Here is a 13,237-nt window from a genome sequence, read left to right on the forward strand (position 1 = left end):
CATCTAGCTCTTTAGCTCCTAAATGCTCCACTATGCTAGTTGTCACCAGCTTGCCGCTCACTTTGCTGTCTGCCATTTGGTGATGGGCAGGTAGCATAGAATGTGTTAACCTGAGCTTTTTGCTGAAAAAAAAGCTTCTGTGGCTAGACAGGATGGATGAAAGCAAACCAAAACAATAAAAACCAAGCCATAAAACCAAAACAATGAGCTGAAAGACCCTAAAATGCTTTGTAGCTCTGAGGGGAACTGCTGAGTCGGGTGATGATTCTCTGTGAGTTCATCACTACAAGCAACTCATTTGACCCATTGTTAATACATAAATATTGAATAGTGTAGCTTTAATAAGGAATCTAATTAAAACTGTGCAACTTGAGGTTTATGGACTACCCAGAGTAGGTCTCTGTGGGACTTTCCCTCTGGAAAGACTTGTTGTTTTTACATTGTTGAGTTTTTTATGATCCCTTTTTTCAGTGCTGTGAGCACCACCAATAAAATTCATTCACCTAAGTTGTATTGAATCCCAGAGACAGATATCTGAAAACATCAGCAGATAAGAGCAAAAATTTCTTCATGGCTATACACAACTAAGGCTGCACAAAACCACATTTCTGGTTAACACAAGTTCTACAAAAACATATCCGTCCATCCAAATACCCTTGTATCGCTTCCACGTAACCCCCATCTCACCCTGTAAAGTCCTCACTTCCCCTTGAACATGCAGGCTGGTGGAGGTGGTGGTGGTGGTGGCTGGGCTCCTTCCTGCTTTGAATCGCTCCAGTCAGCCGTGTTGCCTCTGACTGCCTCTCTCTGAGGGGCATATAATGGCTTTAAGACGCCCTGGCTTCCTCCATAATGACTGCTTCCTCTGCTCTTGTCCTGTCCTGGCTGGCTGGATGTGTGGGTGGCTGGCTGGCCAGCTGAAAAGCTGACCAACTCATAGCTCACATCTACAGTATCACTACAAAACGACACTATTGTCTCACAGAATCTGTCCCTTGTGGGTCTATCATAGTTTCTGTTTTGGTTTATATTTCACTGTCTGATAAGTACATTTCTTGCAGATTATACATGTTTTAGTGCTATCATGCAAAAGTTGAATCAAAAATATAAGAAAAAGTTTCATGCAATTTCCAAACTTTTTTTCTTCTGTTGCCTTACTTTGTGTTGATCTGTACTGATGTCTTTTTGTGTCATAAGCTGCTGTTGCAAATGGCTGCTTGCTTGCAGATTATTTAAGTAGTAAATGTGAACTCCCACCAACTGACTGGATGGCTTACAGATTGACTTAGTTGTCTTGTTGGTTAACTGACCGGATGGATGAGTGCTTTACTGCCTGGCTCTTTGACTGACTGGCTGATTAAAAGCTGGCTCCTTAAGTAGCTGACTTATTGGCTGTGGAATGCAGCAGGTGGTTCAAAATCTGAATGGGCTTTACTGGTCTGTGTGTGTGTGTGTGTGTGTGTGTGTGTGTGTGTGTGTGTGTGTGTGTGTCTGAGTGCATGTTTTTTCCCATGGTTGAAGCCACTGAGTTTTTCAGCAGGCCCTCCGATTGCTTCTCTAATCTGGCATGTTTCACATTCCCAATTTCCTCTGCTGATGCATGACTTCTCCACTGTGTGAGACTGCGGAAAGGAAAGTACGACAACTGGCTGTCTTGCTGTCTGCTCTGCCCACTTCTTCTCTTTCTACCTGTCTTTCTCTACATTGCTGGAGCTCTTCCTCCTTGCTTGGAAATCTACACTATCTGTCTATTTTCTGTTTTCATATTGTTTTTTTCCCTATGGTTGGATGTACTGTACCTGTACCTAAATGACAGTGAAAATGACATACATAACACAGCAAATAAGTTGTCCTGTAACAGTCTGCATAGATCAAGGATGGTTAAATAAACATGAAAGACATGGCAGAGGGGGGGTTACGAACGAGAGGAGAAAGTCAGCAAAATGGCAGGTGAAACATCAACTGCTATAAACCAGCACTCACATGATAACTGATAAACTGTTTCTTTAGTTCCTAGAGGTGCTGAGTTATATAATGTATACTGGCATCGCATTGGACATGCTAAGAGGAAATTATATTAAGCAACATTCACAAAAAAACATTAAATGCAATGTGTTTAAAGGCATGAATGCTTAAAAGACAGTGGAGCCACTTTAATAAAGAAACCTTAGTTATGTGATGTCGAGACGTCAGAAAAGTTCTAAACTCAGTGTGTCCACAGAGCTGCTTAACTCATTTAACTCTATAATTCAGAGTGACTTGAACCTCAGATTTGAACCTGTGACCTTAAAGTCACAAGGTGGCTTCTCTTACCTTTAGGCTTTTCTTACCTTTAGGTTTGGTAGCTTAAACCTTTTTGTTCTTGAAATGCTTGTAGGTAATTTCCCACATGGGAACATCAGCAGCCAAATACAGATATTTTTTGCTTTGGCTTATTCCAAATATTTCAAATAACACACTTATGTTTGACCTCAGTCCTCAGTGGATTTACCACTGAAACAAAAAACACTGGACACACTTCAATTAAACCACGTCTCGCTTCAAAACGACGCCAATGTAATGAGGAAACATATTGAGGAATCTGCCACAAAGCAAAATGGTCATACAGAACGGATCTGCAAAATGTTCACTGGCTATGTTTAGGCACTCAAAGCACTTTTTGGTTATGGTTAGGTAATGACTAGGGTCTTGGTAAATTTGGAAAAAGTCAAAAGTGAAACACAACAGACAGGATGTATTTATTTTATTAACATTTAACTGAAACCACAATCCTTCCCTAACCTTTACCAAAGTGCTTTCCTTGCCTAAATTTAACCACATGCGGGACTCAGGAGCGCCTTGTGTGTCCACCATCCATTCCAACCATCTCCATATGACTTGTGTGTTAAAACTGTTGCACTTCTTACATTTGAAAACTGTTGACACAATCCAGGCAGGATATGTTTCTTTTAACAACATACTTGGCAAAACAATAGTGATACAGTCTCTAAACAAAATTACTAAGAGACAGTGTTGCTTCAGTTATACGTTAATGTACACACATATAAGCACAGAGAGCTGGAAAACACCCACATAATCACAAGTTTTGTTGTGCACACAAGCAAAAATGCATACATGCACACATACAGATCCACTTGATCATTAGGTAAACAAAGGGCAGCGGAAGCTAGGGAACACTCTATCTACAGTACTGTTGACTCTACTGTCCCTTATCTGTTACATGAACTCTACACTGTCACATAAACATGCTGTGTGTGTGTGTACGTGTGTATGTGTACGTGTGTGTGTATGCATGTTGCATATTTGGCTACACACTCATAAATATACTGAATGAGTGTATAGAGTCTGCTTTTCTGTGGATATGTGCTGTATGTGTGACAGTATATATTTGTGTGTGTGTGTGTGTGTGTGTGTGTGTATGGACGGGTGTGTCTGTGTGTTCTGCCGAGGTTGAATGAAATCTGCAGGACACGTGACATGAGCATTTTCTGATGCAACAACGCTGCTGGATTCATCTTGTTTATGCTACAAATCATCACATCCATTACCTCTTCCTATGGAGGGCAGATGCACTTGCACAGTGTCACGTATTGGATACATGTAGTGTAGTGACACAAAATAATCTTAATTAATTATATATAATCATAAATAATTGATTTGTTTGCTTAAGTCATTTATCAAAGAAAAAAGCAATTTGAAGACATCACCTTGGACTGTGGGAATTTGTGATGATCACTATTTGTCCTTGTTTTTTGACTAAAGCGATAGCTTAATAATTTGCGGCTCTATTCATACTACATTACTAAATTTGACTTAAATTACTGGTGTAATATGTACTAAACTGTGTTTTTTTGTCTTTATTTTTCGAAACATTTTTGCTTTGTGGAGTTATACAGGAAGACTGATACTACTCACATATCTGTCCGTTAAAGAGGACATATTATACACATTTCCAGGTCTATATTTATATTCTGGGGCTCTAATGGAAGGTCTTTGCATATTTAAAGAAATTAAAAAACTCCTTATTTAACTCATACTGACCCTTTACGCAGCCACTCATTTCAGCCTCTGTCTGAAACAGGTCGTTTTAGCTCCTGTCTCTTTAACGCCCCCCTCTTGATGAGCCCACTCTGTTTTGATTAGATAACAATAGTAGTTGGATTTTGCTTCTTTTTCTCATTCTTTACTTTGAACCTGAATCTGATACAAAAAACGTGAGTGGACAACGTGAACAAACCATGGAACAACCTTAGCAACAACCTTGAAGGTGGCATTTTTACATATGTTCACCTCAAGTAGTGGAACTTTGACCATGTTTAACATAGACATGTAACATCATAATAGTATATAAATGACAGAAAATCACAGAAGTCCCCATTAAATATGAAGGAAGATGGTTAGCTTAGCTTACTATAAAGACTAGAAGAAACTAACAACACACTATGTGTTAATTAGCGAGCTTTAGAGGTGTTGGTAGGTGATTTTTTAAACCTTTGGACAGGAACAAGCTAGGTGTTTCCTCCTGATTCCAGTCTTTATGCTAAGCGCAGCTAATTGGCTCCAGCCTTACATTAAACCCAAAGATATGAAAGTAATATCAATTGTCTTATCTAACTCTAGAGAAGAAAGTGAATAAATACATTTACCCCAATTCCAAATTATTCATTCAAACTACCTAACAGCATAAGAAATGAAATCTTTATTTTACTGTGAATCAATCCAAGAGGTGTCCAGAAAAACACACTTGTGTCCTGCAGTATAAAGTGCAGTTGACTGAGAATACTGGAAACTTTTCACTTGTTGCTTATTTGCTTGTTTGCATAGTGATATACCAAGAACAGGTGTTGTGCAGTTCATTCAAGGATACCCTAAAGGGAAAACCAAATACATCAGATTCCTGTTTCAGGTACTATGTCAACTTTTCCCAGGAAAGTAGGTTATCAGCATGAGTTTGCCACATTAAAGGGTAACCAGGGTAACTTTACTGTCATGTAAATAAGGAAAATCGATACACATTCTGTATTTTAGTCTAGTCCCAGATCAGTGTGAATTTCGTATCTATTATCATAGGTCTAAAGTTCACCAGTAGACCAAAGTTTTATCACAATCCCACAGTGATTTTCTTTATTTATCGCTTTCTGTTTGCCAGGAACTCACCTCTCTTGTTCTATCCTTCTTCCTCTTCCCAACTCAATCCCCCTCTCTCTTTGTCCCATCCTCCATGCTAAATGAGAACCAGACGTTCAGCAGACCTAATCAAGATGTCCTCAGCTGAATGAGCCTTATTATGGGATGGGTAAACAGAGAGTTCCGATGTTGCCGGGGGGATAAAGTCCCGGGACAAACCAGGGTTGATTGAGAGAAACGATACTGACATAGCACAGTCAACATTTGTCAATTACGAGTCGTAACTTATGACTACCATTTGTTGATGTTTGAGGAGGAGGAACAGATCTTTTTGTTCACAGATAACTATGTTTTATGGAAATTATCAGCATAATTGGAGCTTTAATTCAACCAATAAGCTCAAAATAAAGCTTACTGTTGTATAATATACCTTGCAATAGCAGCCTATTTGTTATGTTGTTACTCTCTTGAACTCTCTTAGAGGTTCCAAGAGAGGTTTTTTGTGGAGGGCCTGTGGATTGCTGATTTGAGCGCTCCTGCTGTAAACTCTTAGCTGTGCTTGTTTTGTCCTTAATGATGAGAGGCCATTCAAACTAACAACCTGTAGGCTACATTAAAGCATGGCCATAAAACGCTGCATGGTGAGTCTGCTCTTGAGTGTTAACTATGGATCAGATTCCTCATTGCAGATGTCTAACTCTGAACATTCACCAAAGGAGTTCATTCTTAAAATGTTTTTGCCTGAAGATAAACATTTCACATTAGGAGGTCCAGTCTGTGAGTCAGCGAGCAGATTAGCCACCAACTGCCCTTTCAGTGAATAACACGACATACGTCACATACACTAAATGACGTCTTTGCTGCTCTCACTGTCTGACAGGAATTTGACTTATATCCATGTGAATGACAGAGCTGAAAAACATGACGGTGGATGGACACAGGTGGATTAAAAAAGTGGGTTTTATTTACCCAAAACATATAAAAGTGAACCCCCCACAAACATATTTAATGTTAGCACATTTTTTACTTTTATGATCGATGCAAGGAGATTATAAGTCACGCATTTATGTTTGTCATAAGTTTTGATTTATTGTTCAGTGTTTCTCTTGTTGATAGCACCACCGCAACACTAGATGGATGTATAGTACACGATCAGGTCCTGTAATGCTTGATATACTCCCCACAGTAACTGTAGTAACTGTATTTACATTCTTTAATTTACTTTGTGATACGATCGACTTGTGGAGGTCTGCCTTGTTTCATGAGCCTACAGTTGTTTTATTCCCTGTGACAGTTAGTGGGGGGGTCATGGTGAGCAGAAGGTTTGCAGTGGAAATAGCTTTGCAAGATGTGTGTTACTGAAAAGGAGAAGATAACTGAGCCTTTTTTTCAACTTGCCTAATACTGTCTTCACTATCAACAGTCTCTACCAGCATCAGAAACTTGTATGAGAAAACACAAGCAGCCAATCTTGACCAATCAGTTCTTGAAGTTCCCATGTGGTATCTCGGTAGCCGTCATAAGCCTTGTGCTGAAGTTATTTTTTTGAGGAAGTGAACATAAGCTAGCCGTCTTAAGCACCACCAGCTTGGTCATGTAACAAAGTAACTACTCTGAGAATCCCCTAACAAAATAGGCCTATTTTATCAAAATGTAATAAAATGTAACTTAAAGTGGATAGGGGAAGCAATTAGTAAGAAATGTAGCATCTTATGACTGATAAGGTTCACAACACAGAACGAGGCCATAAATGGGGCAGAGATGCTGTTTCTGCGAGTCCTGTAGTCTCATATTAGGTGAGAAGACTTATGGTCAAAATGCTGTAAAAAGTAAAGACAGCCATTAAAACTAAAAGTAACCACTGTCTGCACCTGTGTATTCTCTGTCATCCATCTCTCCTCTCCATGCTGTCTGTTCTGTTCTTCAGTCTTGTGCTCTTAAAAGTGGCTTTAACTTCCTGTAGGCCTTGGAAAATCTCTCTTTCCCACATGGTCTGGAAGCCAAATAGTAGGGAGGGCTTTTTTGTGTTTCTGTGCGTTTGTGCTTGCATGCATGTGTGGATGGCAAACACGAGAGGACACTCTACCGTCACTCTATTGTGCATTTTTGTTCTTACCATGCATTTGTCCTTTGTTTTGATGTGTGTTGTAGATCTACATCAAATAGTATTCATACTATATTAATTAATAATTTTGTAGTGTGTGTTTTAGGATGCACTACTTACAGAAAGGTTAAAATTTCTTAAGGTCTTGCAACTTTCTGCAACTCCTTGTGTTCACAGCAAACAACTAAATAACAATACCAAAGTACCAAAGTATGATCAAACAAACCACAGAAATTATTATCCAATCCTGTATGACCCAGGTCTGGAGTTTAGAGCTACAAGCACAACTCAGCTGAATCACCAAGAGCAACAATTAGGTTTTTATAAAAACTACGTTCCCCACTGTGCTTCTCTGTTTACTGCAGCTCAACTGGTAGTCAAACAGAAAGCCCTTATCATAGGTAAACACTAAGTGGCCACTCAGCCATCCGGCTACAGAGATAGGCAGAGAGAGATAAACATCTCTGTAACGCAGAGCCGCGTTCAAATCGAATTTCCGCTCTCCGATTTGGAGGCTTGTTTATATCCAAAAGCATCTGGAATATTAACATGCCCTTGAAAGAATTTCCTGGCATGCCTCATGCAGTGACCACATGCGTCTTTGAGTGCCATATTAGTGCGAGTGTGCGCATGTGTAGCAGGCTGAGTCCCAGTGTGTGTGTGTGAGTGCATTTCTCACTGTGTGAGTGTACACATTTGTAAACATGTCTCTCTTTATGTATTGTGCCTGCACCTGTATATTTTCAGTTTTTAAATACATATGCAGAGCTAAAGTCCTCAAATATATAAGGGTATTTGCCTTACACTACTTCTTTAAAGTTTGTAATGTTTATCTCTTTTAAATTGTCTACTTTTTCATTCCCAAAGTTTTCAGTTGTTTTCTCTCAAGGATAAGGCTTGTGCAGTTATATTTTAGTATTTTTCTTACTGTCAACAAGTCTCATAAAAGGACCAAAACCAACAATGCGGTAGTCTTTCCCTCATTATTTTTGACTTTTCTGTCCTGTCTGTGACCACAAGCCCATTCATTCCTACTGAGACTGAAATTCTTATAAAAGGGCTTGCAAATATACAGTATATTTTCATTTTTAAAAAGACTTAATAATTTCCTAAAACAGCTGCCCACGGTAGCTTTTAGCAAACTTCACTCAGAAAGGAGTGCATAGTGTATTTGTAGGGGGACTATTTTCAGTGGTGGATTAATACACATTTTGGTGCTATAGTCAGTATTTACAGCAGCAGGACGGCGTACGTGGGGTTGTCTCAAAATAAACCACAGTCACCATGTTCATTATAATGAAGGAACATGTCATTCAGTGCAACAGTGTGAGTCACTGATGAGTTTTTAGCAGTTTTTGGACATTAATTGAAGTCTATGGCACTGAGGAATGAGCTGCATCATTGCTGGTATTGATGTTTTCATGTGATTTGTTGACAAAAAGAAAAATATAGAATATGACGATCCTTCAGTGTAAAGCATTGTGAGCTTTTTTTTTTTGTCTGAACACCTGTTCTCATGTGACACTGGCATACAGAATGAACATGTACAATTATGTCCTCAAACCCATAACGGTGGTGTAAAATCTGAGCATGACTCAAATGAACTTAATTCACATGCAGCTCCATATACAGGTTATGTGAAGACTGCACATCTGGGGCTATTTTGGGATTGTGCGTTACCACACAAATTCTGTTCCTCACAATGAACCTGACACGAGAAAAGGCTGGAGAGAGAGGGACATTGTAAAAAATCTAAAAACAACTCCCTGCACGCTTATTTTGCTCTTGTTTTCCTGCTGCACACCAGTTTTTCATTTCAGGGAGGAATGGAGGGATGGAGTGAGGAGAGGAAGGCGGGATGGAGTGCGTAGTGCTTACAGTATTTATAGCCCGGTGTTCTGACCAAAATTATCAGTGTACCACAAAATAACTTCCTCTGGCCTCACCGCCAAATAACAGGAAGCCTTCAATTGTGCGTATTTATTAATTTTAACGCACACACGTGCACTCACACACACACACACACACAGTGGTGCGCAGGCTGAAATGTACTCACACAAGCAGCTCACACATACAGCACATGAAAACATACTCCTGTGTACATACACACACACGTACACACACACACACATATGTAGCGAGGGTTTGCTGTCTTTATAAATAGAGCAGCTCCTGGAACTCTGCAAAGTCGGCTGTGTAAACTTCCTCCACTTTCTGGAGTCGTTTTTTCTTTGTACTCACAAAATCTCTCTCTCTCTCTTTCTCCATCCGTCTCTCCTTTCTGTCTGTCGCTCTCATGCACATACCGATGGACACATGCGACCGAGTACGAGCGCACGTGGAAACACGCACACACAAACATGCGCACACTCTTAAAGTCTGGCCTCCATTAGAGAACCTTTCAGTGGAGTTTGGGCGGGAGGGAACGGGGGGTCAAAGGTGAGTGTGTGTTAATGGGTAACGTGGGGGGTCTTTTCTGCTTGGCTGACCATCACTGCCATGTGCGCATACACACACACACATACACACAAACACACATATATTTACAAATTATACTTAAGTCCTTTTCTCTTTTCCACCACACCTCTCTGTCTCTCCCTGTCCTTCTCTCTCTGTGTTGTGCCTTTGGGTCTGTAAATCACACGTTGGATGTTTCAACGCAGCACAAAATACAATTGCAGACGCTGCACCTGGTAGACATGTTAGTGAGCGTGTGCACATGTGCAGCTGTGTGTGTGTACATGTGAGGAATGCGTGTGTGTGTGTGTGTGTGTGTGCACGCATGCCAGCTGGTGACTCTGTAATGCCAACTGTGCTTACGTTACTCCTATTTAAACATACTCAGTTTTATAGGAAGATAACTGTCAAGTGAATATAAATTAATGGGAATATTTTGGTATCATCTCTGCAAAAACAGTGGGTGTTGTATCATCAAGATTTTCAAATGTATATATTTTCAAATTATTTTTATTTAAAAATGATATAAAAACAGAGAAAAAGTGCAAAAGTGAGTTTGCTAGCACTCTGTGAGCACTTTGGTCCACAGTAGTCATTAGTGCTGTGAGACAAATGCTGCGTTCAAGCCATGTAGACAGAATTGGAAGAACAGTAAAACATCTCATTATTCTGACCTGGGAGTGTTGACGCATTATTAGAAAATGATTGGCCCCATTGAAGGCAAGGCAATGGGACCAAGACAATGCCTTGTAGTCACACATGATAAATGGAAATTAAGCCTGAATTAGCCATATTTATTGTGTTACATATTTGTAGTGGTCATTAAACCTGCAGTGCGGAACTTTTACATATAAATGAATGTCTGTTACATTAAAGCCCTTGCCAGACGGGTTCACACAATGCTGATGAAGCCTATCGCCGCCAAATAAATCTCTCTGGATTTCACAGTATACCAGAGTTTTTAATCTGGTGTTGGGTTTGACATGCATACTGTGCATGCTCTATGGGAAATTCTATGGGAGCTCTACTAGAGAGCCGGCCCAGTCAGCTAACTTCTGGTTTACTCTCTGCTAACTTGAATGGGGGAAAAATAATTTAATTGTGCGGCTCTTCTAGACTTTCCAAATGTTATCAGATTTGAAGACTTATATATAGCTTTCATTTCTGCCATGTGGGTGTTGATTGACAGCTGTGACAGTTCGCTCACCTGCTGCTCTCTCCAACTCCCGGACTTACACTGAGTCGGAATATTGTTGCAATCGGTAAGTTTACCTGCCCTGTTAGCACAATTTAGCCAAAGTAGCTAACGTTAGCCCACCGCTTAGTGTTCCTAGTAAGCTAGTGTTCGCTCCAGTCTGAGGTAGTGGGGCGTGTTTCCAGAGCTTGAAAGGCAACACCCCATATTCCCTATCTGGAAGGTCCTGGCTCCAAACGGACAAACGGAGAAAATGGTGCCATCCATAAGCTGCAACTTTGGGCTTCAAACCGGCTCCAATGCAAACCAATGGGTGACGTAACACCTTGCTACGTCCATCTTCATATGCAGTCTATGGCAGTACGGCTATTCTCTGCATTTTGTTTCTCATGCCTTCAAGGATAAGTGTGTAAGATTTAATGGTATCTGAGGTTGCAGATTGTAACCAACTGAATACCCCTCACCCTCCCCCTCCCCATCCCCTACCAAGCATGTAGGAGAATCTACAGTGGCCGTGAAACTTACAAAAAACACGAAAGGCCCTCTCTAGAGCCAGTGTTTGGTTTGTCCGTTCTGGGCTACTGTAGAAACATGGCGGGCTCCATGGAGGAGGACCCGCTCCCTATGTAGATAAAGGGCTCATTCTAAAGTTATGAAAACACGACAATTCTTATTTTCATGTGGTTATACACTAATTAAAACATACTTGACTACATGAATATTACATACAATTTCTGCCAATAGATCTCCTTAAATCCTACACACTGGTCCTTTAAGATTAACCAGTCACTTCAGGCAAAGCAAACAATTAGCTGTTTGGTTTTGTTATGTAAGTATCGTGCAGAGTTGAAATCTCACTCAGCTGGCGCCCTTGAATGTGCCTACTTGTGAGTGCATCTGTTTCCTCACTCAGGTGAGTGCATTATCTGTGTGTGTATGTGTGAGAGTGTCTGTGTGTGCGTGTGTGTGAAAGAGGAGTTGGCTGAGGTTGCGTAATCACCATGTGCCTGGGTGCCTGGAGCCGGCAGCTCGTTAACCTGCCTTCCTTCCTGCTGTCACCTCAAACTAAATAAACACAGAGGCTATCTGCTTTGCATGCACATGTGCGCTAGCACGCACACACACACACACACACACACATGCACACATCAATACCCATGCTCACACTTGTATTCATGCACGTGGACATTTCTTTCTGTCTGTCTTGAGCACACGAGTATGTGTGCATGTACGTAACTGGAGGCTCTCTCTCCTTTAGAGGAGGACAGATCATATATCTCTTTCTGATCACACACACACACACACACACACACACACACACACACAGACACACACAAACTTTGAGCTTTTATTTACCCTGTGGGGAGGATGTTACAGTTAGGATGGGATACAACATGTCATTGAGGAATCCTGCCTCACTGACAGTTGAAAACAAACTGCCGGGTCTCTCTGGACTTTAACCTTTGCTTGGTGTTTTTCAGCGGGAGGCTTATTGGCACCCGGCAGTGGTTTGCAATTGTTGTGACAGAGCAACCGAGATGTTATGAAAATAAGACATGAAGTATTAGGCCAGGCCAACACTTGTTACTTGACCCAAAATTATTGAAATAATACTAAAAGTTTTTAATCAGGACTTGTTGTATTTTGTTGTCCTTTGAGCAAACATGGCTGTAAATACTTCATGAGTAAACAGTGACAGAAAGCCGACCTCTTAAATTTACTGCAACACAGCAGGCTTACGTCATTGTTTTCCAAAAGCTCTGTTTCCCCATCAACACTAACATGTGAGGTCGCTTTTTTATACTCATGCACTTTGAAGACCATTTCTAAAAATCTTGGTTTTTGGGTGTGAAAATGACGAGATGAGACTTAGTTTGCATGTAGTCTAAGTTGATGCGTAAAGGACATTTTTTCCTATTTTTTAATTTTTTTTTCCTGAGTTGAATTTTTACATGCGTTATTTTTTAACACATAAAAACACAACTTGACATAATCTTTGACTTTTCACTTTCTTCATCCTGAGGCCTTTGAATCTGCATAAAACCCACTTTGAAACAGTTTTTCATTCCACAAACACGAAACATATCGAACCACATGTAACGAACCCACATCAAGGGCTCATGTTTGTTTCATAAAAAATAATGACATTAACATACCCCCTTCTTATTTCTTTATTTGGACCCCTTAGTTCAACTTTAATCTTCAGTGGAGTTTTGCATTAGTTTCTGTCTTTTAAAAATAACACAGGAACATGGGGGAGGAGTAGCAGTGGAGGCATTAATAAACAAAGAAATAAATAATGTTTATTGCGAGCCAGACATCACAGTGGGTTTATGGTTGGACTGTAAACTGGA

Source organism: Thunnus maccoyii, chromosome 13 (genome assembly GCF_910596095.1).
Source record: "Thunnus maccoyii chromosome 13, fThuMac1.1, whole genome shotgun sequence".
In the NCBI taxonomy this organism is placed as follows: Eukaryota; Metazoa; Chordata; class Actinopteri; order Scombriformes; family Scombridae; genus Thunnus; species Thunnus maccoyii.